At 44.0% G+C, this 27,806-nt stretch overlaps 1 long non-coding RNA gene across 1 annotated transcript; it reads right to left on the bottom strand.

Annotated features, from left to right (window-relative positions):
• Nucleotides 1-275: 275 nt before the first annotated feature.
• Nucleotides 276-27,806, bottom strand: LOC144330712 (uncharacterized). The gene is made up of 2 exons (XR_013397097.1): nt 27,629-27,806; nt 276-614 (listed from the first exon to the last, which is right to left on the bottom strand). It is a non-coding gene; the product is annotated as an uncharacterized LOC144330712 (long non-coding RNA).

Raw genomic sequence — 27,806 nt, 5'->3', positions numbered from 1 at the left:
GTCCTGCAAAAAAATACACTGATTTTAAGAAAATTGTTGGGAAAAGTGAAGATGAGAGGCTGCTTATGGTGGAATCACTGGATGGAAGGGAAAACACGGCCTGGCCCTTATGTGGAAACCTCTTTCCCAGAGGGTGAAAAACGCTTCGTTACAATGACCTACTGTCTAAGAGAAATGCCTAAGTAAGATCATATTAAATTAAAGCTTAGGGAAGACAACACCACATAAACCACCACTTCCCTAAAGTTTAGGGAAGAAACCACCAACAAAAGTCGGGGGATGCAGTTTTTATTGACATTCCGGGAAGGCCGGAGAGCTTGGTAAAACCATGTGGGATTACGAGACTACAAGGGAGAGGAGGCTGCTTTAGCAAATGTCCTCAAACGCTGTTGTCTTCTGTAGTACACTCTGATTTCCAGCTTGAGATTTTTCAGGGTCGCTGATTCTGTCCTTCGAGGCTTCGTCTGATTTTAATGTACTGCATTATGAAAGCATTCTGCCCTGTCTGAGGTTTTCTTGAATGCATAAACGTATTCTCCAGTGTTTTGGCTTCGTTACTCATTGTGCTGAGAACAAAGTCACACACCACAGTCATTAAAATGATACAGGACATTCTGAAATGGTAAAGAAATCAATCAGGCAACTTCATTTTAAACAGTGGAAGATTGTACAGGAAATTCTAGAAGGTCAGAGTTAAAAGGCATTTAAGTCAAGTAATGAGTTGAAGTACAAATAGAACAGAGTGTTTGGAAGCCTGCCTTGTTTTTCCAATGTTCATTAAAGCGGAATCATGTGATCAGTATTCACCCTCAACTTCACTCTTTTCTCAATATTTTAACCATCAAGAATCCCTGTTTAACATCTCAACTCCCTTTATCCCCATGCTTTATAAGATTTTGCACATCAAAAAATTGCTCATTATAAGTAACTTTTTTTTTATTTATTCGGATTGATATATGATTGCCAAAGAGAACATTTACCCAACATGAGATAACCAGTATTACTACTGATAAACGATGTAATAAATTCTATCCAAAGAAAAAGGATGAACATTTGAGTTACCCTGCACTAAGTAAATGAAAATATGATCTGGGAAACTTCTGCAAAACTCAACTAGCCTGCAAATTCCCATTACTATCACCAGTGCTTCTAGAGACGAAGACACTAGTTTATGAACCATGGCCCTACTGTTCCCTTATTATCATGTTAAAGGCACATACAACTGAAGCTGAGTAATTTTAGATTAATTAATAGGTAGTTGCTTTTTTTGTTTAGAAAAAGACTTCTGCTGGCATTTTTCAGTCTCTTACCCCAAGTTGAAACTCCATTAAAGAATTATTATTAAAGCAATGTGGACATTTTCCCATTACTGGATGCTTCAGATTCAATTTGAGAATTGGCTGCACCAACAAGGACTTTCCTCATCATCTAACATCCTTTAGTAGAGAGTGCAAGGGCAGCAATATAAACAAAATTATGTCCTTGTCTAGTACAGAGATGAATGAGGTAAGGTCGAAATGATTGTCTAAAGTAAGGTGTGAGATCATATGCCAAATTTCAATTACCCACATTAGCCATGTTTCTCTTTGAAGACAATAACACTTCTATCATCATTGAAAGGCTACAGAGCACTTTTCTATATCTTTGTTACAACCCTTACAGCAAAGTCAAGGAGTGTATTGTTATCCTTGTTTATGTATATAGATATGTAGCCTAGAGATTTGCTAAGGGCCCACTCAGGCCTTCGGACTCCTAATTCAGAGCTCTGTCCATCATGACATTATGCTGCCCTACAGAAAATTAAGGAGTCTTTCGTATTACTATGGATTGAATTGTGCCCCCTCCAAAAAGTATGTTGCATTCCTAACACCTGTAAAGAGGAAAATGCCATGTGAGGAAAGAGGCAGAGACTGAAGTGGTGCAGTTGCAAGCCAAGAAATGCCAAGAATCAATGGCCACCTCCGGAAGGTAGGAGGAGGCAAGGACTGCTGACACCTTGGCTTTGAACTTCCAGTCGCCAGCGCTGTGAAAAAATAGATTTCTGCCAGAATTAGTCACACGGCCTTCCTTAGCTGCTGGGGAACTTGAGAAAGGTAGGGTACATGCAGCCATGCAGTTTATGATACTTTCTTACAGAAACCCTGGAAGATGAATACAGGTGTAAATGCTTAAATTTCAGTTAAAGACAAGAAGCCTGGTGTCAATTATTTTCCTGTAATGAAAATGTGGCTCACATAAATGAGCCTGGAGGTTTCTCCAAGCACTGATATCAGCACAGAAATGGGTCCTTTCTGCAGAACTATGTCTGCATTGTGGTTGTAGCTTTCTGTAGCCCACCATCAAAGATCTTCCTCATGGGAGATGAAACCTCAGTGTGACTCCAACTCCCTTGAACTCACACCCTTCCCCCCACGGGTGATCTAACATGTTGTACATGTCACTCTTAGCTTTTGTTGGAGACCTGAGAGATGCACCAGTGTCAATGCAGAAATGACAATATTGCTGGAATCAATGCTTACTGAACAGCAAACTCCAGACAGGGAGCAATTTTAAACAATTAAATCAGGAAGAAAAATCACCTTCTTCCACTAATGCTACAAAAACAAAAAACGTAGTTTCCCCCAAGAGATAGTCAATAAATATTTACTGCTGATATCATGAAAGTGCTTTCAAATCATGCTTCACAAAAGTATAACCCACAAACTACTTAAAAAGGGGGTTTGGTGGTCTAATACTTTTAGGAAATACAGCTTTCTCTTGTGATGGGATATTCACTAGGCACATTCTCACATTGCTTTCTCTGAGAAATACTGTAGTTAAAAACATAGACAAAAATATATTAGCTAATATTATATTTTTCTGTTACTCTTTCTTCTTATAACAATTATTAATATCTAGGAATGTACTTTGAGAAACAATGGGCTGTGCTATTCCTAAATGTCACCAAGTAGATGATCTGAAGCAGGAGAAACTGTGAACTATTGACTGTGCTCCATGCCCCACGCAAGAGGCACACGTGAAAAGACTTACTGGCTTATCGTGGATGAGGTGTGAGGTTTATGCAATTGAGGAACTCTTTAAAGAGAAGAGTATAAGATGACCATGTGACCCCAATGTCAGGGTTCCTCCTCAGGCTTTGGAGTCATCCTGGAAAGCGAGGGTTTCTTTTTTTGGTTTTTGTTGTTTTTTTAAGATGGAGTTTTGCTCTTGTTGCCCAGGCTGGAGTGCAATGGTGCGGTCTTGTCTCACTACAACCTCTGCCTCCCATGTTCAAGCAGTTCTCCTGCCTCAGCCTCCCCAGTACCTGGGATTACAGGCACACACCAACACACCCACGCCCACCCAATTTTTGTATTTTTGTAGAGATGGGGTTTCACCCTGTTGGCCAGGCTGATCTCGAACTCCTGACCTCAGGTGATCCATCCGCCTCAGCCGCCCAGAGTGCTAGGATCACAGGCATGAGCCACCACACCTGACACAACTGAGGGTTTCTAAAGTTCTGCTCCATTAGCTTTGTGGAAAATCCACCTTGGCTTAAAGTATGACTGGGTTCATGAAATAAAATTGAAACTCAAATTAACAGTGGTATAAACAAGATAGAAATGTATTGCTCTTTTACCCCAGAGTCCAGAGATAGGGTCTCCAGGGCTGATATTGTCACTGTGTTGCATGAGGTTTCTTCTGAGACATTGCCTTTGACACCAAGTCCCTGGTCCAGACAGCAGGGTTGAGGAAAGGCTGGAAGAATGGGTGTGTTCCTAACTTGCTCTGTGAAATGCACTTTGAATTTCTTACATCCCATTCGCCAGAATTAGTCACATGGCCTTCCTTAGCTGCTGGGGAACTTGAGAAGGGTAGGGTACATTAGTTAAATACCAAGGGCTTGTAGAAGAGGAAAATCAGTATTCAGGCAGCTAGCGTTTTTCTGCTGTCTCTCTCCCCTCACTCCTCACTCTTTGGACTTTTAAATGTACGAACTCAGGGCTTTATTATCTAGCATTAATATCTTTGCATTGAGGAATAGATGTTCCTAAAGTCATCAGAATGGGCTTATGTTGTATGTGCTTTTAGAAAATAAAAGGCTTTTGAGAAGAAAGTAAAATAGAAATAAAAATTCATGGACTGCAGGGATTCCCACATTCTTCGTAAGCGAACAGTATTCTTCATTTCCCTGTATGGTCCTGGAAGACCTGATTGAGCGTGAGGCCAGGGAGATACCAAGTGAGAGGAGATCGGGAGGGGGTGGCTGCCAACTGCTGGCCCTCCCTGCCCACCCCTTGGAATCAGCAGAACTTGAGGGCTGAAGGGAGGGGAAGTGACTCCATTTGCCTTAAAGCACCTTAAGCCTTTTATTTTGTCACCCCCAAGGGGAAGCAGGAACGCAGACATTTTCTGGGAGGAAGGTTTTTAAAAGAAAATCTGTACTTGGATAGTTAAAAAGAGAGAAACGAAGGAGAGAATGGTCTGAGAAATTTGAGTAGGTTGATTTCTGACTATCTGAGCTATATATTCCTATCAACAGCCTGAGCTCTCAGCTCAAGAGCCTGTCAACACTTCAGCGGCAGCAGAAGATTCCCGGGAAGCATCTCTGGGTATTTGGCAGGCTCCCCCGGGGCCAACTGCCTGGCCCTTCACACTGATGGGCTTGGAACTGCTCTTTAAGGAGTGCACTCCTGGAACAAAGGGGCCTTGTTTGTCTCCTCTGTTCTGGAGTAATCGCTGCCTTTAAAGACGTTGTAGAGTGAATGTGATGCAAACTTCCTATACTCACAGGAATTTTTTTTTAAATTTTATTTTTTTAAAGGGAGCTTAAGAGGCATGTGGTTGAAACAAATACACACTTACAAAAGGGGTCTGTCTGCTCCACGGGGGTGTTAGATGCCATTCCTAACCCTCCTGGGGCATAAACTTGCCCCAGTAAAACAGAAGGCATGAGATATGGCCTATAAAGAACTGTTGTTACCTTTTGTTATGAATGATACTTCGACAACCTCTTACTGGTTTGTTGAGTCTATTCAACTACGTTGATTAGATGTGATCTACAATAGAAAAACCCAGATTAAATCCAAAGAAAACCGTTCTTAACCAGGTGGAGGAAAAAAATGTGGAGAGAACTGAACTTCCAGGAAAGGCTAAGCACAAGTTAAGATGAATGATTAATAGTTTATAATACTTTACTAAAGTGAAGCATTAATTTTAAAAATACATGTGACATATACATCAAGTTAGGTTATCTGGTATTTTGACTAAATACATGTAGTGTCCTACAATGCTAATTATATGGTTCTCGTTTTTTAGATAAGTAGGAATTAATAATTTAGCATTAGGGTTGGTGCAAAAGTTATTGCGGTTTTTGCCATCTATGAGCTGAAGCAGCATCGTTGGTCTGTAATACCCGAGGTTTGTGGCCTCACACCAAGGAAATTAAGGACGCAGACACACAAACAGTGAGGTTAAGAGTGGAGGTTTGGCCGGGCGCGGTGGCTCAAGCCTGTAATCCCAGCACTTTGGGAGGCCGAGACGGGCGGATCACGAGGTCACGAGATGGAAACCATCCTGGCTAACACGGTGAAACCCCGTCTCTATTAAGAAATACAAAAAACTAGCCGGGCGAGGTGGCGGGCGCCTGTAGTCCCAGCTACTCGGGAGGCTGAGGCCGGAGAATGGCGTGAACCCGGGAGGCGGAGCTTGCAGTGAGCTGAGATCCGGCCACTGCACTCCAGCCTGGGCGACAGAGCGAGACTCCGTCTCAAAAAAAAAAAAAAAAAAAAAAAAAAAAAAAAAAAAAAAAAGAGTGGAGGTTTAATTGGCAAAAGAAAAGGAAGAGTTCTCTCTCCTGCAAAGTGAGAGGGCCTCCCCAGCATGTTTTCTGGTCCACAGCCAAGTGTATAAGATTTTATAGATGAGATAGAGGAGGTGGTATCTGATTTACATAGGGCATGAGAGATTGGTGAGACCAGGTGAGCCATTTGCATAGCTGGCCACCCCACCCTAATCTTTTATTATGCAGATGACTCTCTACCTGGCCAGTTCCATGTTGCCTGTTCCTTTACTGCACACATGGTGACAAAGAAAAGAGAAGATGGAGCCTCCATGTTGAACATGCCTGGCCGCCAGGTAGGCTTCTCCTATTGCAATGCACAGCCGCTGTCATTCATCCATGCAAGCTTCCAGCTTGCTTATCTGTGTTTACAGCTAGATTTTACAGGCTGCTCTTTGTTAGAAAAGAAATCATTTGGGGCTGCTTTTTGTTAGAAGGGAAGCCTTGCCAAGGACTCCCTAACTCTCACTCTCTGCCTAAATAATTTCTTTTTAGCTCCTGTATCATTGATAGAGAGTCAAGTCTGTTTTGGCACATTAAGTCCACTCCGTTGATCAGACATGTATTGACTGTATATATTGTGCAAGACAGCTGGGTGGGGATGGAAGAGATAAAAAATGGGCAGCTATTGTTGCAGCATCAGCAAGTGAATAATCAATGGGAATGGATAACTTAGGTCTACAAATAGATATAATTTACCATATTTTGTCATCAGTGCTAAAATATAGCTAAAGGCAGTAATAGTAGGCTCACTTTTTGGTGACCAATGGATACTTGCCATTATCCTATTTAATTTATATTATGTCCATTAATACAACATGACAACTCCCTGTATGATATTTTAGGAAACTGAGTGACAACAACAAAAAAATAAGTAATTTGCTCAAGGTCAGAGCTAAGAAGCCAAGGAGCCAGGTTTCAAATGCAGATTGCCAGATCCTTGCTCTGGGGCACATTTTGGACACACAAATGAAAGCTTAACTGTTTCTGGCACAGAAACAGAGTGTCTCATAGAAATGGCATCTGAGCTGGGTCTTGAGGGGTACATATGTTAATGATGGAGTGAGGAAAGGGAATAAAGTCATCAAAGACACAGAGATGGAAAAGTACAGAGATTGTTTAAGGACCTGAAAAGAAGTCTGATTTGGTAGCAGCAGAGTGAGAGTAGAGGGAGATCAAACAGAGAGGCTGAAGCCGGCTGGGAGTCAGGTGACCGTGCAATGATGACAAGTCATGGGTTTCTAGAATTGTGGGAAGGCCCAGGGCAAATCACAACTCTGTGGACTGGTTTCCTCTGTAAAATAGAAATAGAATAAGATCATAAACTCACATTCCAATTCTGGATCTATGCTTTCCTGTCCAGGAACATTTAGTCTCCCCTTCCCACTTCCTCCCTCTGTCCATCAGGGAAGCAAAATGTGTCCATTTTTCTGCCCACGCCCAGTCCTCCACTAACTCCTCCCCAAAGCAGAGCAAGTGGTTTCCTGGTTGGTGAGAACATGAGAGTGTCACCGCACTGGGTTTTACCCATGGTCGGAATTCCTGAAATTCCTGAGTGGTTAAGGACAAACCCACACTAGTCACTCTACTGCTGTTTCCTGTGTCCACATGGTAAACTCTCTGCTTCTGGCCAAAGACCTTGGTGGACCCTGCTGACTTGCTGTAAGATCTTTTTTTTTTTTTTTTTTGAGGCGGAGTTTCACTGTCTTGTCCAGGCCAGTGTGCAGTGGCACGATCTCGGCTCACTGCAACCTCCGCCTTCTGGGGTCAAGCAATTCTCATGCCTTAGTCTCCTGAGTAGCTGGGATTACAGGCGTGCACCACCACATCCGGCTACTTTTTGTATTTTTAGTAGAGACGGGATTTCACCGTGTTGGCCAGGCTGGTCTCAAACTCCTGACCTCAAGTGATCTGCGCACCTCAACCTCCCAAAGTACTGGGATTACAGGCATGAGCCACCATGCCCGGCCTTCTTATATCCTTTTTGATGTGTTTTGGAGCATAGGTGGACTCCCTGATAATCTTAGAGTCAGGCACAGGGACTTAGGCTTCCTTACTTCAACTTTATTCTCCAAATTCCTCTTGCTAGAGAATGTTACATTGGGATGATTGAGTCCTTGCCTAGCTCTTAATAAAGTGATACCTTGTTTTCCCATTGGCAGTTGTTCTTTGTGTGTATAGATTTCTTGGTTAGAAACTTCTAGGTTAGGGAAGAGGAGAAAGGGAAGGAACAGGAGCGGATAGGGGAGAAAGAGGAGGGAGGAGCAGGAAGAGCAAAGGAAGAAGAAGGATGGGGAGGGAAGACAGGATACTCACTCCCCAGCCCAGTAAAGGCAGATGCTTGAGAGGCTGATGTCTGTGGGTGTTTGTGGGGAAGACTGGTAAAACTTCCTGGCTTCATATTTTTTTAGCTTCATTTTCAAAAGAAGGAAAAAAATTCCCAAATTCGATTTAATTCTACAATTGTGGGGCACTCACTACATACAAGAAACTGTTCTAGAAGTTGGGAGTAGGTTGGACATAGATAGGAAAGAGATAAAATAGGTTCCCTCAATTTAGTTTCTCAAGAAACTAAAGTACAAAATAGTTTGTCATTGAAGTTAAGTAGAGGAATTCACGTCTTCCAATTTACTGCAAACTCTACAAAATATCAAATGACAAACTGACTCATGAGAGCTCTTAGAAGTGAGAACTGGGTGTCTTCCAGGGGGTTATATAAGACAATAGCATTTATAAAAATGAGCTTCTTTTGTAGTTTTTCTTGATTCTGGAAACTTCAGTTACCCTTCTCACTTCTGCTAACTTTTAAAAATCATGCAGAGGTGTTACCCAACAAATGCCTGTTTAAGCCAAGGGAGGTCACCCCTGAAGCCACCGTCCAACAGACCTGCTCTTTTCAAATCTCTTCACAGATAACAGAAAGCAAATGTTCAAAATAATTATAAACAAAGGAACAAGTATGAGATTTCCAGAAGTGAACACTTTTTAAATTAGATCTGAGAAAACACTATTTCAATAGTTAAGATTTATCTCCATCTAGGAACATTAATCCTTAAAACAGCCTGCCTCTGATAAAGCTTTTCTTTCCCACTGAAAAAGAGAACATGCAATGTTCTTTCTCACGGTTCAACAGCATTTTGGCCTCCTTCTGGGTATACTATGCTGTAGGATATAAACGTCATTCTTTTTATTACAGAAAATTTTTCTAAACTTCTACAGGCATATTCTTAATATTTTTTTTTCTGGTTTTAATGTTTTCTATGGTAATTAAGAGATTAATTTGTTGTTTTCCAAGTAGCTCTGGTGTTCTGTTGACTCTAGCCCAAATTAATTATCCCAAGAAGAAACTAAAACCGAAGCATTTTGATAAGATAACTTTGAGAGAGAGTCACACATATGCAAGACTGCGGACAATAAAGTTTGGAGAAGGCAAAGGCAGATTTGCAGATTTCACTGCTGAGTTTAGTTTTTGGTTTTTGTTTTGTTTTGAGACAGGGTCTCACTCCTGTCACCAAGGCTGGAGCGCAATGGCATAGTCATGGCTCCCTGCAGCCTCAACCTCCTGGGCTTAAGCAGTCCTCCCACCTCAGCCTCCTGAGTAGCTGGGTCCACAGGAGTGCACCATCATGCCCGGCTCATTTTTTATGGTTTTAGTAGAGGTGGGTTTTTGCCATGTTACCTGGGATGGTCTCAAACTCCTGAGCTCAAGCAAACCTCCTGCCTTGGCCTACCAAAGTCCTGGGATTACAGGCATGAGCCACCACAGCTGGCATACTGCTAAGTTTTTGAGGGTGGACTTCAAGATACACCCATCCACACTTTTTTTCTCCATTTTTTAACTCCTCTCAGAAGCCAAATCTCCTAGCAAATAAGAAAAAACAAGGTAAACACTTAAGTGCAACTGCCACAACTTCTGTACCCTGTGTGCGGAAACACAGTAGACACAGAAAGGGAGCAAATGGATTCTAGTGGAAGAGCATCGAGATATGTGAGTTTTTCCAAATCATGCCTTTACTGGTTTGCATGGTGGAGATAATCAGTGACATTGTACCCTGTGCTGCCGGAAGAAAATGGCCTTTTGTACTCACAACCCCCTCCCTCATCAGAGGAGCAGATACAGAGGGACTCTTGCAGTTTTCCTGGGTGCAAATGATGGCACCAATGACGTAGTAGGATCTGGTTCTTACAGGGGTGAAAGAAAACGCTGAAGTGGAAAAGAGGGCCTGGCGTGGTGGCTCACACTTGTTCTCACAGCACTTTGGAAGGCTGAGACAGGAGGACCACTTGAGGCCAGGAGTTTGACACCAGCCTGGGCAACATAGTGAGACCCCATTGTCATGCACGTCCGTGTGAAGAGACCACCAAACAGGCTTTGTGTGACCAATAAAGTTTTTAATCACCTGGGTGCAGGTGGGCTGAGTCCGAAAAGAGAGTCAGCAAAGGGAGATAAGGGTGGGGCCATTTTATAGGATTTGGGTAGGTAAAGGAAAATTACAAAGGGGGGTTGTTCTCTGGCGGGCAGGGGTGGGGGTCACGAGGTGCTCAGTGGGGGAGCTTTTTGAGCCAGGATGAGCCAGGAAAAGGAATTTCACAAGATAATGTCATCTGCTTAAGGCAAGGACCGGCCATTTTCACTTCTTTTGTGGTGGAATGTCATCAGTTAAGGCAGGGCAGGGCATTTGCACTTCTTTTGTGATTCTTCAGTTACTTCAGGCCATCTGGGCTTATATGTGCAAGTCACAGGGTGTGCGATGGCTTGGCTTGGGCTCAGAGGCCTGACATTCCTGCCTTCTTACATTAATAAGAAAAATAAAACAAAATAGTGTTGAAGTGTTGGGGCAGCGAGAATTTTTTTGGGGGGTGGTATGGAGAGAGAATGGGCGATGTTTCTCAGGGCTGCTTCAAGCGGGATTAGGGGCGGTGTGGGAACCTAAAAGTGGAAGAGATTAAGCTGAAGGAAGATTTTGTGGTAAGGGGTGATATCGTGGGGTCATTAGAAGGAACATTTGTTGTACAGAACGATTGGTGATGGCCTGGATATGGTTTTGTATGAATTGAAAAACTAAATGGAAGACACAAGGTCTGAATAAGAAAAGGAGAGAAAACAGGTATTAAAGGACTAAGAATTGGGAGGACCTAGGACATCTAATTAGGGAGTGCTTAAGGAGGCTCAGCACAGCCTTGCTAGCAAAGATTATTTATTTACTTTAAGAGGGAATTTAGAGTGGCGGTTTGGGATAGCACTAGGAGATACCAGCTGTGATGGCTTGGAGAAACAATGTAAACTAGCAGTGTAAACACGAGCAGGGCATTTACGAGTAGTTGAGAAAGCTGAATAGGAGTATGACTAGACAGAAGACAGTAGGGATGAAAGTTTTTTGGGGTGCAGTCTAAGTTGATCTGGTGTCTGGAATGAGACTGGGACCTGATAAAAAGGAGTGTCCGCACAGGATCTCAAATGGACTGGAACCTGTAGCATTCCGAGGACAGGCCTGAATTCTGAGAAGGGAAAGTGGTAAAAGTATTGTCTAGTCCTTTTTAAGTTGGTGACTGAGCTTGGTGAGGTGTGTTTTTAAAAGACCATTAGTCCGTTCTACCTTTCCTGAAGATTGAGGACGGTAAAGGATATAAAGGTTTAACTGAATACCAAGAGCCTGAGAAACTGCTCGGGTCATTTGACTATTAAAGGCTGGTTCGTTATCAGACTGTATAGAGGTGGGAAGGCCAAACCGAGGAATTATGTCTGACAGAAGGGAAGAAATGACTGCGGTGGCCTTCTCAGACCCTGTGGGAAAGGCCTCTACTTATCTAGTGAAAGTGTCTACCTAGACCAAGAGGTATTTTAGTTTTCTGACATGTGAGTAAAGTCAATTTGCTAGTCCTGGGCAGGGGCAAATCCCCGAGCTTGATGTGTAGGGAAGGGAGGGGGCCTGAACAATCCCTGAGGGGTAGTAGAATAGCAGATGGAACACTGAGAAGTGATCTCCTTGAGGACAGATTTCCATGATGGACAGGAAATGAGAGGTTCTAAGAGACGGGCTAGCGGCTTGTAACCTACATGGAAGAGGTTATGAAATGACGACAGAATAGAATGGGCCTGTGAGACTGGAAGAAGATATTTTCCTTGGTCTAGAACTGTTTACCTTGTGTGGGAAGAGATTGATAGGTGGAAGTTTCAGCTGGGGAGTAGGTGGGAGTGGCCGAAGTGAAGGAGGAAAACTGCCGTGAGGGATGGAAATTGGAATGCTAGCTGCTTTTTTAGCTAACTTATCAGCATAAGCATTGTCCTGAGAGACGGGATCTGATGCCTTTTGATGGCTGCTTTTTTAGATAAGTTAACAGCGTAAGCATTGTCCTGAGCGATGGTTGGGGGGAGAAAATAGATTTTGGAAGTTATGAGAACTGTAGAGAGTTGAGCATAGTTTGTGATTTTTAGGGCCCCTAACAGTATTAAAGCAGTGGCAGCCACTGCGTGCAGATGTGAGGGCTAGGCTGAAACAGTAAGGTTAAGTTGTTCAGACAGAAAGGCTACAGGACACGGTCCTGCCCTTGTATAAGAATTCTGACCGTACTAACCATGCCTAGGAAGGAAAGGAGTTGTTGTTTTGTACAAGGGATTGGGGTTTGGGAGATTAGCTGGACACGATCAGCAGGGAGAGCACGTGTGTTTTTATACGAGAATTATGCCGAGATATAGGTAACAGATGAGGAAGAAATTTGGGCTTGACTGAAGTAATGGGGGCTGTCTGTGAAGCCTTGTGGCTGTACAGCCCAGATAATTTGCTGAGCGTGATGGGTGTCAGGGTCAGTCTAAGTGAAAGCGAGGAGAGGCTGGGATGAAGGGTGCAAAGGAATAGTAAAGAAAGCATGTTTGAGATCCAGAACAGAATAATGGGTTGTGGAGGGAGGTATTGAGGATAGGAGAGTATATGGGTGTGGCACCACGGGGTGGATAGGCAAGACAATTTGGTTGATAAGGTGCAGATCCTGAACTAACCTGTAAGACTTGTCCAGTTTTGGGACAGGTGAAATGGAGGAATTGTAAGGGGAGTTTATAGGTTTTAAAAGCCCATGCTGTAGCCGGCAAGTGGTAACAGGCTTTAATCATTTTAAAGCGTGCTGCAGGATGGATATTGGCGTTGAGTGGGGTAAGGGTGATTAGGTTTTAATGAGATGGTAAGGGGTGCATGATCAGTCGCCAAGGAGGGAGTAGAGGTGTCCCATACTTGTGGGTTAAGGTGGGGGGATACGAGGGGAGGATGTGAAGGAGGCTTTGAACTGGGGGAAAAGGCGGCAATGAGGTGTGGTTGTAGCCTAGGAATAGTCAGGGAAGCAGATAATTTAGTTAAAATGTCTTGGCCTAATAAGGGAACTGGACAGGTGGGGATAACCAAAAAGGAGTGCATAAAAGAATGTTTCCCAAGTTGGCACCAGAGTTGGGGAGTTTTAAGAGGTTTAGAAGCCTGGCTGTCAATACCCACAACAGTTATGGAGGCAAGGGAAATGGGCCCTTGAACAGCAGGTAATGTGGAGTGGGTAGCCTCCGTATTGATTAAGAAGGGACGGACTTACCCTGCCTGTAAGAGTTACCCAAAGCATCTGTGATGGTCCACGAGGCTTCCGAGGAGGTGTGGCAGCATCAATCTTCAGCCGCTAAGCTGAGGAGGTCTGGAAAGGAGTCAGTCAGAGAGCCTCGGGCCAGAGCTCCAGCCAGGGGCTCTGGGAGTGGCTGCCGGGCGAGTTGGACAGTCCGATTTCTAGTGGGGTCCCGCACAGATGGGACACGGCTTAGGAGCCGGGCTGCGGGCATTCTTTGGCCCAGTGGCCAGATTTCCGGCACTTGTAGCAAGCTCCTGGGGGAGGAGGTTCTGGAGGAACATCTGGCAGCTGCGGTTCAGGCGTTTGGAGTTCTTGTGTGCTGGAGATGTGGCTGGGGTTTGTCTCACGGTGGAGGCAAGGAATTTGCAACTCAGAAATAAGTTACTACTTGGCTGCCTCTACTCTATTATTGCACACCTTGAAGGCGAGGTTCATTAAGTCCTGTTGTGGGGTTTGAGGGCTGGAATTTAATTTTTGGAGCTTTATTTAATGTCAGGAGCAGACTGGGTAATAAAATGTATATTGAGAATAAGATGGCCTTATGACCTTTTAGGGTCTAGGGCTGAAAAGCATCTCAGGGTTGCTGCCAAACGGGCCATGAACTGAGCTAAGTTTTTTATATTTGATGAAAAAGAGCTTAAACGCTAACTGATTTGGGAGAGGTCAGATAAAGAAAAAGGAACATTAATCTTGACTATGCCTTTAGCTCTAGCCACTTTTTTAAGAGGAAATTTCTGGACAGGTGGGGGAGGGCTAGTCGGCGAACGAAACTATAAGCCAGACTGGGTGTGATGAGGGGAGGTGATAAAAGGATTATAGGGTGGGGGAGCAGAGACTGAGAAAAAATTGGGACCTAGCTCAGCCTGGCGAGGAGGGGAGAGGTCAGATGGGTCTGTAGAAAAGGAAGAGTGGAAAGACTCAGCGACGCTTGGGGTTGGGACTGAGGGAACAGGTGGGAGGGAAAGAAGGAAGATTTGGGACAAGTTGTGTTGGGAACAGAGACTAGGGAGGGACCGATGTGTAAAAGAATGCCTGGACGTCAGGCACCTCAGACCAGTTGCCCATTTTACGACAAGAATTATTTAGATCTTGTAGGATGGAAAAATCGAAAGTGCCGTTTTCTGGCTATTTGGAACTACGGTCGAGTTTGTATTGGGGTTAAGCGGCATTGTAGAAGAAAATAAGGCATTTAGATTTTAGGTCAGGTGTAAGTTGAAGAGGTTTTAAGTTCTTGAGAACACAGGCTAAGGGAGAAGGAGGAGGAATGGAGGGTGGAATGTTGCCCATAGTGAAGGAGGCAAGCCCAGATAAAAGAGAGAGTAGAGCCACAGAGAGAAGGATTTCGGGGGTTCTTGCCCTCCAGAAAAGCGGGAAAGGGATCAGGGCGTGGAAGTAAGGAATTGGGGCGCAAAAATAAGAGCTTGGGGCACAAAAATAAGAGGTCAGGGTTCTTGCCCTTCCCCCAGAAAAGCAGAGAAGGGGCAGAGACAGGGAGAGAAGGGGTCGGGGTGCTTGCCCCTCCCCCAGAAATGCGGAACTTACCGCTTAGGGTGAAGGACCAAGGCAGACGTCCCCGCAGCGTGGTCAGACACCCCTGAAACGTGGGTGAGTAATCAGAGGCGTCCCTGCCATGATTAAACACCACAGGAAGGCTGCCTTCCCCAGTCCGTGACCGGCGCCAGCGTTTTGGGTCCACAGATAAAACGTGTCTCCTTTGTCTCTACCAGAAAATGAAAGGAATTGAAATTAAGAGAAGGGAGATTGAAGGGTGGTGCCAAGATTGAAAGGAGAAAGAGGTTGAGGGATAGTGAGAGAGGTTGGAGAAGAGAGTAAAAAAGGGGCCGCTTACCCGATTTAACATTGGTGAGATGTTCCTTGCACTGGTGGGTCTGAGGACTAGAGGTCATAGGTGGATCTTTCTTACGGAGCAAAGAGCAGGAGGACAGGGGATTGATCTCCCAAGGCAGGTCCCCCGATCCGAGTCACGGCACCAAAATGTCATGCGTGTCCGTGTGAAGAGACCACCAAACAGGCTTTGTGTGACCAATAAAGCTTTTTAATCACCTGGGTGCAGGCGGGGAGTCCGAAAAGAGAGTCAGCGAAGGGAGATAAGGGTGGGGCCATTTTATAGGATTTGGGTAGGTAAAGGAAAATTACAGTCAGAGGGGGGTTGTTCTCTGGTGGGCAGGAGTGGGGGTCACAAGGTGCTCAGTGGGGGAGCTTTCTGAGCCAGGATGAGCCAGGAAAAGGAATTTCACAAGATAATGTCATCGCTTAAGGCAAGGACCAGCCATTTTCACTACTTTTGTGGTAGAATGTCATCAGTTAAGGCAGGCCATCTGAGTGTACACGTGCAAGTCACAGGGGATGCGATGGCTTGGCTTGGGCTCAGAGGCCTGATACCCATCTCTACAAAAAAAAGTTCTCAAAAAAACTAGCTGGGAGTGCACACAGTGGCTCAAGCCTGTAATCCCAGCACTTTGAGAGGCCAAGGTGGGCATATCACTTGAGGTCAGGAGTTTGAGACCAGCCTGAGCAACATGTTGAAACCCCGTCTCTACTAAAAATAAAAAAATTAGCCAGGTGTGGTGGCACACACCTGTAGTCCCAGCTACTCAGGAGGCTGAGTCAGGAGAATTGCTTGAACCTGAGAAGTGGAGGTTGCAGTGAGCTGAGACAGCACCACCGCACTCCAGCCTGGGTGACATACTGAGACACCATCTCAAAAAAAAAAAGAAAAAGCCGGACATGGTGGTATATGCCTGTAGTCCTAATTATGGGAGGATTGCTTGAGCCCAGGAGTTCGAGATTACAGTGAGCTATGATTGCATCAGTGTACTTTAGCCTGGGTGACAGAGCGAGACTCTGTCTCTAAAAAATACATAAATAAAAATGAATAAAATGAGAATAATAAAAAATATTAAATGGAAAAGAGAATCATCTTCCACTGCTATCAGAGAACACCTGTGGTTCAGAGTGTGTCTGTGCCAATTGGGGTGATGAAAATCTCTGGTTAACTCTGATTATGCCTTTAGGTAGAGAAAGAGAAGCTTGAGAGAATAAGGTTACTATCCTTGCTACCTTCCAAGGTACCACGGCCCTAGTCCATGTCTATCCATGGCAAGTAAGGGCTCTGGCACCCTGATCTTTTTCAGCAGCCCCCAGGGAGAGATATGATTCATGTTGATTCCCGCAGGGCCACTCTTTCTACTAAGATTGCACACCAAGTGGCCTCACCCTCTTTAAAGACTGAACTGAGCTTTTTCTTGCTCCGAGTCCTCACGCCTACCAGCTGGCACCTCATTGTTCCTTAAGGGAACTCTAAGGACTCTGAGGGAGCTGCTCTCTTGCTCAGCAATGAGTCGGTCATGCACTGAGCTCACGTGCCGCTGCATACTGAGCCCATCCTTGACTTTCTTCTTGACGCCCTAGCTCTTCAGTGGCCTGGCTCCTATATTGTCCTCCCAGAGACTTTCTTGTTCTGCGCTGCAGTCTCCTTCGTGGCTGGATGGTTCTGTTGATGACCTCTTTCCTTGCAGTGACCCCTATCCTGTTAGTGCCCAACTGCCCACCTATAAGGGCTCTTTATGAATGTCTGGCCCACTTTTAGTTTGCCAAATACTGTGAACTTTTACTTTGTATATTGCCTGGTTTTCTTCTGAGGGCTAACTCTTCATTTCTAAGCACTCCCTTTAAACTGATATCTCTGGGTACCAATTGTTCCTAAAATAGCTGGCCCTTGACCCTACTTGCTTGTTCAGAAGCATAGCCTTCTATAGTGCTGTGGGTCTAATTGGATACTTAGTCTTTTCTTGTTTCACTTTGGCTCATTTTACAGCCTCTAAAGTCTGGTTCGAGAAGACTAAATCCAATAACTGAAACGAGCACTTAAAACTGATTAATTGGGGATCTGTCTACAACTGTGTTGTCACGTGTATCATACTCTTCTGCTTTCTCTAAAATTAACATTGCTTCTCATGAATCTATTCAAATACATAAACATTTGTTTATGTTTGATTTTAGTAAGTCTTACATTTTCAAGCAGTTGGTATTTTTTTAATAATGACACCGTCAGATAAAGCTTGAGACCATCCTTGAACTAATAAGTTAGTTATTAGCTTACAACTGAGCTCTCCGTAGGATTCTTATTCTTTAATTTCCTAATGGCCTATCATAAGAACATAGGATTTGAACTGAGTCATACCGGGATTAATCCATATCAGTGTTCAGCTATGAATAGTTACCTCAAATAACATGCAGTGAGAAGATGCAACTGTTCTTCCTAATATACTTTAAAAATAATTATATCTCAGAATGCTAGTAGCAATTGATGTCTCTATTAGTCATAAGTTAGTCCTTACCTTTTATTATTCTATTTGTGTTTCCTAAGAGAACTACTTCTGCTGTAGACAATAGTCACTCTCTTCTGTTGTATCAAATAAAGAGAAATAGGTACAGAGAATGACGCAGAAAAAATTGTATTCTTTATGCTAATAAAATGTAATAAATGTATGGCTTAATCTAGAAAAGCAGACATAGATAAAATTTTTAAGCATTTTTATCTGTTTGGTAGTTTTGGTGTGATGTAGTGGAAAAAATATAGACTTCAAAGTCAGACTGGTCTAGGTTTAAATTCCAGCTCTATCCTGTACTATCTTCATGACCTCTCTGAACTTCAACTTCATTGTGTAAAAAAAATTCATATTTATCTTGAAGGTCTGTTGTTAGAATTAAAAGTAATAATAAGACCAGGCGCAGTGACTCATACCTGTAATCCCAGCACTTTAGGAGGCCAAAGCAGTGGATTACTTGAGCCCTGAGCCCAGGAGTTCAAGACCAGCCTGGACAACACAGGGAGACTCTTGTCTCTTAAAAAAAAAAAAAAAAAAATAGAGTTTTGTTTGGTTTTGGCAATATGTAGACAAAACTATCATAGGGAACGTGGTCCCGACCTGTACTCTCTGGTGGCCACTAGCCACCTGGGGTTATTTATATTTACACATTTACATTAAAAAACTCAGCTCCTCACTTGTACTAGCCACAGTTTATACGCTCAATAGCCACATGTGGCCAGTGGTTACCATGTTGGGTAGAGTGGATGGAAGTCATTTCCATCATTGCAGACCATTCTGCTGGGCAGTGCAGTTCTAGACCTGGAGATTCTTTATAGGCTTTACTGGTAATGTCACAAAGGTCATAAAATGTCTAGGATCAGGCAGCCCTTCCGGGTGCTGGGAATGAGACAGTGTCTATTTCTGGGTCCCTTTCCCCACCAAGTCAATTGTCTTCCCAGTCCCTGCCCCTTTACCTCATTTTACAAAACACCAAGGTAAATTTTCCATTCCTAAGCCATCTGGCAGTAACCTGTCTTGTTTCAAGGTATCTGTTCATTAAGCCCATTTGAGATAGCCTTTGGGGGCATAATATAAAACTCTTTATGGGAATAACCGAGTTTCAAATTCAAAGTAATGACTGGGATGCCTCTCCTTATGGAATTTCAGGGGGAAAACTGGGGGTGAGGATTGCTATGTGCTGAATGTTTGTGTCCTTCTAAAATTCGTATGTTGAAACCTGAACTCCAAGGAGATAGTATTAAGAAGTAGAGCCTTTGGGGGTGATTCAGTCATGAGGGCTCTGCCCTCATGAACGGGATTAGTGTCCTTATAAAAGAGGCCCGAGGGAGCTTTTCTGCCCCCTCTGCCATGTGAGGACACACAGAAGGCACCGTCCATGTGGAATGGGCCCTCACTGAACAGTGAATCTACTGGTGCCTTGACCGTGGACTTCCCAGTCTCCAGACCTGTGAGCAATAAAATTCTGTTGTTTATAAATGACCCAGTCTAAGGTGTTTTGTGGGTTTTTTTTTGTTTTGTTTTGTTTTGTTTTTGAGATGGAGTCTCACTCTGTCACCCAGGCTGGAGTGCAATGGCATGATCTCAGCTCACTGCAACCTCCGCCTCCTGGGTTTAAGCGATTCTCCTGCCTCAGCCTCCAGAGTAACTGAGATTACAGGCATCTCCTACCATGCCCGGCTAATTTTGTATTTTTAGTAGAGACAGGGTTTCACTGTGTTGGTCAGGCTGGTCTTGAACCCTTGACCTCAGGTGATCCACCCACCTCGGCCTCCCAAAGTGCTGGGATTGCAGGCGTGAGCTACCATGCCTGGCCAAGTGTTTTGTTATAGCAGCCTTAACAAACTAAGACAGGGATCTGCCTAGTATTGGGGTGGCTATCCAGTTCCCTTAATGTCTGTGGCTAGTTCTGTTCTGGCTGACTGATTGGCTAGGTTAAAACAAAATATTTCTTAGAAGGATCATATTTTTGGGGATAGAAAAACATGGCAGTTATATTAAAGTAGTATATTGTTTGGGGAGTTTTTGTTTATTTTTTCAGCTTGTACAATACTAGTTCAGTCCTCATACTAGTAGTGAATGATTAAACAATGAAACCTTGAGGTTCTGCTGCTTGGTAAAGCATTTAATGATGTTTGACTTGAGTGTCGGTCAAACATCAAGTGTTAATTGACTTACAGAAGTTAAAGGGTCATAATCTGCTCAGATCCCATCAGGAAATTACTCTTTCTGACTGAAGTTGCTAAGTTTAAATGCTTCTATTGCCATAATAGGGCAGAAGTTTGAGTCAGAGAGAGAAATCCAAGGTCACCTAATAGAAGAGACTTTCCCATTGTGTGGCATGCATTTCAGAGGGATCCTTTGAGGAAATCAACCCCTATAAATACCCCTGGCAAAGACTGTATCTAAACCCAGCACCTTGAACATTTATAACACAACAGACGGTTTTCTGCACTTAATACATAAGAGTGACAATCTTGGTATAAAACAGCCTGAGACCAGAATTGCACAGAAGACACATAAAAAAGATCAATAGAACTTGGATATGAGAGTTCTGATCAGACTAGAACAGAAACAATTCTATTTGTCACACCGAAGGGAGAAAGTTAACAAGTCAACATTTATTAGAAAGGAAGGATTATAAATTGGTGATGATGCCAGTGATACTGCATTGGGATGGACCCTTCAACCAAGGAGATCAAGAGAGCCAGAGCTCTAGATCAGCAATCTTGGTTCTTGTGACAGTGAGCAAAGAATTGCAAAATAACACCAAAATGCAAGCTCAAAGCAAAGTTCATTGAAGCACAATAATGCACTCTCAGAGGGAGAGTGGGCTGATCCCTGCAAAGTGAAATCAGCCCCATATTTTTTTTATTTTTTTAATTTACTTTTATTTTTACTTATTTTTTATTTTTTATTATTTTGTGTGTGTGTGTGTGAGACAGAGTCTCGCTCTGTTGCCCAGGCTGGAGTGCAGTGGCGCGATCTTGGCTCGCTGCAAGCTCCGCCTCCTGGGTTCACGCCATTCTCCTGCCTCAGCCTCCCGAGTAGCTGGTACTACAGGCGCCCCCCACCACGCCCGGCTAATTTTTTTATTCTTTTAGTAGAGACGGGGTTTCACTGTGTTAGCCAGGATGGTCTCCATCTCCTGACTTCGTGATCCGCCCGCATCAGCCTCCCAAAGTGCTGGGATTACAGGCCTGAGCCACCGTGAATCAGCCCCTTTTACAGAGCTCAGCTGCTTTTTCGGGTTTATGGGGAGGAGTCGAGGCTTGGGCTGTGTTTGGCTGACAGGATGGTGTCATTTAATTGGCAGTTTGTGGTTATATCACTGAAGTTAACCTGTGCATTTTTTTTTTACCCATAATTCATTTAGGAACTCTCACTCGGGGGCAAACACACATGTAAATTTTATTGTAATGACTGTATAGTCAGGATGAAGTTACCTGGGTTACAGCCTAGATGGACTGGGCATTCATGACTTTAAGGGATCTTTATCTGTGCCCAGCTCTTCTTCCTCCAGGATGTGCTGGCCACAGACTTTACCACAGACTCCATCCATTCGGGTAGAGTTAGGGTGGTCTTGGGAGCTGAACATAGGTGGATCAGGGCCTGTCTTAGTGACAGCCCTTCTGCTGTCCTCTCTCACCCCTTCCCAGCTGCACCTAACAATATCTAACCACCTAACAATATTAGAATTCTTCCTGCATATTAAAGATTGCTCAATTAAATTATTTAATTGAATTTTATGATTAAAGGTACATAGCTCATGATCTATAGTGTGAATTAGTCTTTTTTCAATTAATTATTTGTTTATTTATTTATTTTTTTGAGACGGAGTCTCACTCTGTCACTCAGGCTGGAGTGCAGTGGCCTGATCTGGGCTCACTGCAACCTCCATCTCCCAGGTTCACGCCATTCTCCTGCCTCAGCCTCCCGTGTAGCTGGGACTACAGGCGCCTGCCACTGCGCCTGGCTAATTTTTTGTATTTTTAGTAGAGACGGGGTTTTACCGTGTTAGCCAGGATGGTCTCGATCTCCTGACCTCATGATCTGCCCGCCTCAGCCTCCCAAAGTGTTGGGATTACAGGCATGAGCCACCGCGCCCGGCCTTATTTGTTTCTTTAAATCCTAGTTAACAGTTACATCATATTCAAAGATAAATACAACTCCTATTCATCATTTCTATTTATAGACAGATATTTGGATTGGCTAGACTGAAGTGATACTTGGATTTGAGATTGTGTGCCCTAAATTGCAATGGAAATGGGCACTGTCCCAAATGTATCTTAGTGGGGCTCATTGCTGTTTCACCAGCAAATACAACGAATAAGCTGTTGGAGAGAATACAGAGATGTGATACACTTCCAGAAGTTAGCAGTCTAGAGAAGGGGACTTACATAGAAAGACTTGCCTACAATAAAATTATTCCAATTTTCTATAAGGACAGTAGCTGCTATTCTAAAGCAAATCTATTTTGTTAAGCAGCGAATTCACAAAAAGCCATTTCAGCAAAAGTCAATTCACTGTGATCCACTGTTACATTACTGAGGGTTTTTCCTTTTATTTTAGTTTCTCAGCATCACAGAGTCATCTCATCATGAATTTCTAAGCTCAGCTCAGTTGGATGTGAATTTCAAGTGGTTCAGTTGGTTTTAAATTTCAGACCCTAGAAAACGTCTCTTAAGGTACAATGGTGATGGGAGCAGCAGCCCATCTAGAGTGGCCACTGCCATGACACCGACTGTAGTGGGGAGGCACTGCCAGGGCAGGGCTGCACACTCCAGGGAGCCAGCGGGAGCCTCCTGGGCACAGCTGCGGCTGCCCAAGCTCTGGCTGTAAACCTGGGCATCTCTGCACTCTTGGGGGCCTGGGAAGGCCCACCAAGCCCTGTGGTCAGGGGTGTCTGCTCCCGCAGCCTGGCCTTTCCCTGCTCCTGGCACCCACTCCAATTTTGAAGCAAGGTTGGGGCCAAGCTTGGGTGCTGTTGCAGCCTGGCCAGGTGTGTGCATACTTAGGGCAGCGCTGACATGCCAGCCCCCTGCCACCTCGGCCCCCTCTGGACTTTGGGCACCAACAAGCACAGGAGGGAGGCCAAGGGAGGCTGAGGGCAGTTTGGGGCTGGCCTGCAGATGCCCCTTGACATGAGCAGCCTGGGCATCATGAATGGTAGCAGGAGGCAGAGAAGCTTCTGGGCAGAAGGAGGTGGGTCGCCAGTGAAGCCCCACCTTCAAGCTGGGGAGGACCTGAAGCCTGGGGGCCAGGCTGCCGGTCCCATGGACCGGAGTGGGAACTTGTGGTGCTTTTTCCGGACCCTCCCGTGGCTGCCCATAGACCAATCAACATGCACTTCCTGCCCTCTAAAGACCATAAAAACCCCAGACTCAGCCAGACTTGGGAAGATGATAGGACAACCAGCTGCAGAAAGGAGCTACCCAATGTTGGTCTCCTTGAGTTGTTCTGTCACTCAATAAAGCTCTTCTCCACCTTTCTCACCCTCCACTTGTTCACGTACCTCATTTTTCCTGGATGCAAGACAAGAACTTGGAACCCTCCAAATGGCAAGGCTAAAAGAGCGGTAACACAAACAGGGCTAAAACACGCCCCTTGCTCATTGCGGGCGACAGAGAAGAGAGAAGGAGAGAAGAGCTGTGGCCCTTCAGGGAGTCCGGACCTAAGAGCTCCCCACACCAGGACTGTGACACCTCTTTTGGGGCTCTGGAGTTCCTGCTGTCTCCAAGCTTCTGGGTGCCACCATGTTCCCCAGTGTCAGCTGTGGAAGCTGCTTGTGGTACACCTGGTCCAGCTATAGCCTTGCAGGGAGCCAGTGCCCATGCTAGCACCTGGAGCTGCCTGCCCCACTGCAGCTGGTGTGCCTGGCTGTGCGCAGTGGCCAGACCCCTTGCTTGCTCACACACCCCTTGCCGCTGCATGCCTGACTCGCCCTTGCTAGGCCTGGGGGATCCAGGCTGGTACCATGAGCTGAATGCAGCCTGTCAGGCCAAGTGGTGGAATGAGCCCAGAGGGCCCCAAGCAAAACTCAGACACAGGCACCACTGGCCACAGAGGTTTCCAGCTGGCAAAGCGACACCTCAAGGATCCTGTAATGGTGGGACAAGATGAGCCCAACTTCACTGCAACTTACTCTCTTCTTTATTTTTGAGAATTTATGTCCTTTCCTGTGCATTTTCTTCCACTTCTCAAAGCAAAACACTAAAAGATCTGTTTTAAGATATCTGTCTGTCAGTATTCTTTGGGTCGATTGGTTAGTCAGTTATTCAGTGAACTGGCTTTTAGCAAATGGGTGATCCAGTGAGATGGCCATTGGTAAAATGATGACTTAGCGAATCGAATAGAGTCAGTTTCACTTGTTTCTCGTCTTGAAAGTGATGTATGGGCCATCACCAAGAATAATATAGATCAACCATGACTTGTTCACGCCAGCACATTGATTTCCCCATGTCCTGTTTCCTAAGTGTCAATCTCATGCCAACTTCATGATTTTTGCAGTATCCTCATAGTACCTATACTATTACGTATTTAATATTTTTCTTGAATCTGACACACCTGTAAGTTTTCATTCATTATTTTAAAGGGAACTTTCATACTGAAAACTGCCAGACTACGCCACTCCAAAATGTGCCAGTGTGACATGAGGATTATTTTGAGCTGTAGACACTTGAAAAAATAGTAGGTATGAGAAGGACCATCTGATCTTTGCTTTTTCTTCCTAAAGGAAGGCATAAATCCCCATATGGAAGATGTCCTTCGTATACCACAAAGAAAGTAACACTCTTATCACTAGAAATGGGGAGTCAAAATTCAGACCAATCTGCAGAAACTTTGTTAAACTAATCCTTATCTTCCTAGTTACTTTTCCACCATAACTGACCCAGCCCAAGCCCCTTCCATTTGTCACACTTTAATAATTTACTCCTCTTTGTCCAATTCAATATATGTGTTCTACCCCAACTGCCTGTTTGGGTCTTATGAGGGCTTCTGTGTCATGGAAAACTTATATTAAATAAATGTGTATGCATTTCTCCTGTTAATCTGTCTTTGGTCAATTAAATCCTCAAGCCTAGCCAAAAACCCTGAAGGCAGAGATACAATTTCGCCTCTCCTTCAGTATTGAGCAAAATATTTGTGCATTCATAAGTTTGACATGCCAGTTATATATAATGTGTATATATAATATATAATTTTTATTTATTTATTTATTTATTTATTTGAGACGGAGTCTCGCTCTGTTGCCCAGGCTGGAATGCAGTGGCACCATCTCGGCTCGCTGCAAGCTCCGCCTCCTAGGTTCATGCCATTCTCCTGCCTCGGCCTCCCGAGTAGCTGGGGGGCGCCTGCCACCACACCCAGCTAATTTTTTGTATTTTTAGTAGAGACAGGGTTTCACCGTGTTAGCCAGGATGGTCTCGATCTCTTGACCTTGTGATCTGCCTGCCTCAGCCTCCCAAAGTGCTGGGATTACAGGCGTGACCCACCACGCCCGGCTGCCAGTTACATATTTTTAAGTGCACATAAAAAATATTCAACTATTTGGATAAAAAATGTTCATCTTTGAACTACATGAACTCATCTCCCATGTGAATATACGCTGGGAAAATAGCTGGCATAAAGAAATAAAGAATATGATCACATAACACCTTGCATAGCAGCTGTCTGCCCCACAGTAATATTTCTCGGACCAGTAGTTCTTGACCACAGCTGCACCCTGCCTCCTCCCCAGGCCAAGTGAATAAGGATCCCTGGGAGAGTGGGACCCAGACATGAGATTTATAAAAGCTTCCAGTTGATTCTAATTGCGGCCAGAGTTGAGAATCACTGTGCTAAACCATATCATTCTGGTAAGTTCCATCAAGGCATGAACCCAGACAGCTTAATACTCTATCCCCTGCCTTTAGAACAATAGCTGCCCAAGTCAGTGTTAAGCTAGTTTATATTATAGACAGGCAAAAAGGAGCCAATATCTCCATCTGGAGAGCAAAATGATCACTTATAGTTCTGCATTAAGGTGGGGATACACTGCTAAGACAAAGAATAAGAGGGCTCTCCGAGAAGGCTGTGCTCTGAATGAAGGGGTTAGGAGTTTCCTTCAATTGTATCTTTTGATTTTTTTTTATGTTTCCTCTTTGCTACTCTTCACTTTTGTGGTCCAAACAGGATCTTTGAGACCTAACCTCTGTTTCGAACTTTCTCTTTGTCCTGAAGCATAGTGGCTTAACTTTTCGCTGCCTCAATTCCCTCATTAAAAAAAAGAAAAATCAAATCACTGAGCCAGTTAGTAGATGTGTTAGCTATGCTGGAGTTATGGTCTACAGAAGGCCTGGTGAATAATAGCTTACTTTAAAAGCGTATCCAGGGCCGGGCGCAGTGGCTCACGCCTGTAATCCCAGCACTTTGGGAGGCCGAAGCGGGTGGATCACGAGGTCAGGAGATCCAGACCATCCTGGCTAACACGGTGAAATCCTGTCTCACAAAAAATTTAGCTGGGCGCGGTGGCGGGCGCCTGTACTCCCAGCTACTCGGGAGGCTAAGGCAGGAGAATGGCGTGAACTCAGGAGTCGGAGCTTGCAGTGAGCCGAGATCGTGCCACTGCACTCCAGCCTGGGCAACAGAGCGAGACTCCGTCTCAAAAAAAGTGCATGTATATGTTTTCAGGAAAGATTCAGAAAATAGTGTTCATGATAGAGAAACTCTCCCTCCCTTTCCCCTACACAACCCAGGCTAAGCATACTTGCAGGAACACAATGTGAGCTTTCACTGTGTTGGCAAGGATGTTTATAAATGTAAATGTGTGTGTGTTTACCCAAGTAATTTAAAAATAACCGAAGTGAACTAAGTAAGTACATGCCATGCTTACCAAGAATATTAGGAAGCAAAGGTCCTTAAATATCTGAATTAGCTCTGACACTGATTCAGGAAAGAACTGGCTCACAAGTCTTGCATAAGACTTATGTAAGAGCTTAGATGTGGTGCCCGAACTATTCCAGTTATCTACAGCATGAGGAAAAAGCAAAGTATGCTACATTGTTGATACTTGCTCAGTTCTTTCCATTTCAACAGCTTCCTTGCTTAGAGAAGTAAAGCATCTCTGTTTCTTTTTTAAAAAAATGCTTAAGTATTCTAGTGTTTGCTACACACAGGTAGAAGTAAACTAAAAGAACAAAGCTATGGTATAGGTAGTAAGTAATTTCGAAATTAGGTAGAGATTTAAATTTGTTCATATATAGGCAGTAACAAGAGTTGTCATTGTGATAAAACTTGAAATTCCAAGGCCACATTCTGCACGTAGGTATTACAGATTTTCCCACATCTTAGAAAATAGCTTCTCAACATTTAGATCACAATTCATCATCTTAATCATTATATTCTGAAAGTGATTTTTGTCAAATCTGATTTCCAGATATTTTGACCAGAATAGTAATGATGATCATACATGACTCAGATAGCCTGGTCTCTACCATAAGCTTCTGCTTGGTTCTCATTTAAAATACACACACACGCGCACACGCACACACACACACAGATGTAGAGATATATAGATATTCCTCATGGGGCTATTTGATATAGAGAAAAGAAGAATTTTAGAGTCAAACCATTCAATATAAGTACAAATACCAGTACCATCACTTACTTGCTGTAAGACCGAAGAAAATTAATTACTCTGAGCTTATTTTCTCTATTATAAGATGGGAATACTAATATGTACCTCTTAGGGCGGTTGTGAGGATTTAGATTTAAATAATCAGCGTGTGTTAAGTGCTTACTATGTAACAAGCATGTTCTCAGCACTTTAAAAAATTATTGAATCCTTATATCAAGAAGTAGGTATTATTGTTACCGGGGATTCTGAGTTGGGATGGGCCCTTCAACCAAGGAGATCAACAGAGCCAGAGCTCTAGGTCAGCAGTCTCGGTTCTTGTGATAGTGAGCAAAGAAATGCAAACTAACACCAAAATGCAAGCTGGAAACAAAGCTTACTGAAACACAGTTACACACTCTCAAAGGGAGGGCGGGCT

Source organism: Macaca mulatta, chromosome 8 (genome assembly GCF_049350105.2).
Source record: "Macaca mulatta isolate MMU2019108-1 chromosome 8, T2T-MMU8v2.0, whole genome shotgun sequence".
Lineage (NCBI taxonomy): Eukaryota > Metazoa > Chordata > Mammalia > Primates > Cercopithecidae > Macaca > Macaca mulatta.
This window is presented reverse-complemented; position numbering and strand designations above follow the sequence as displayed.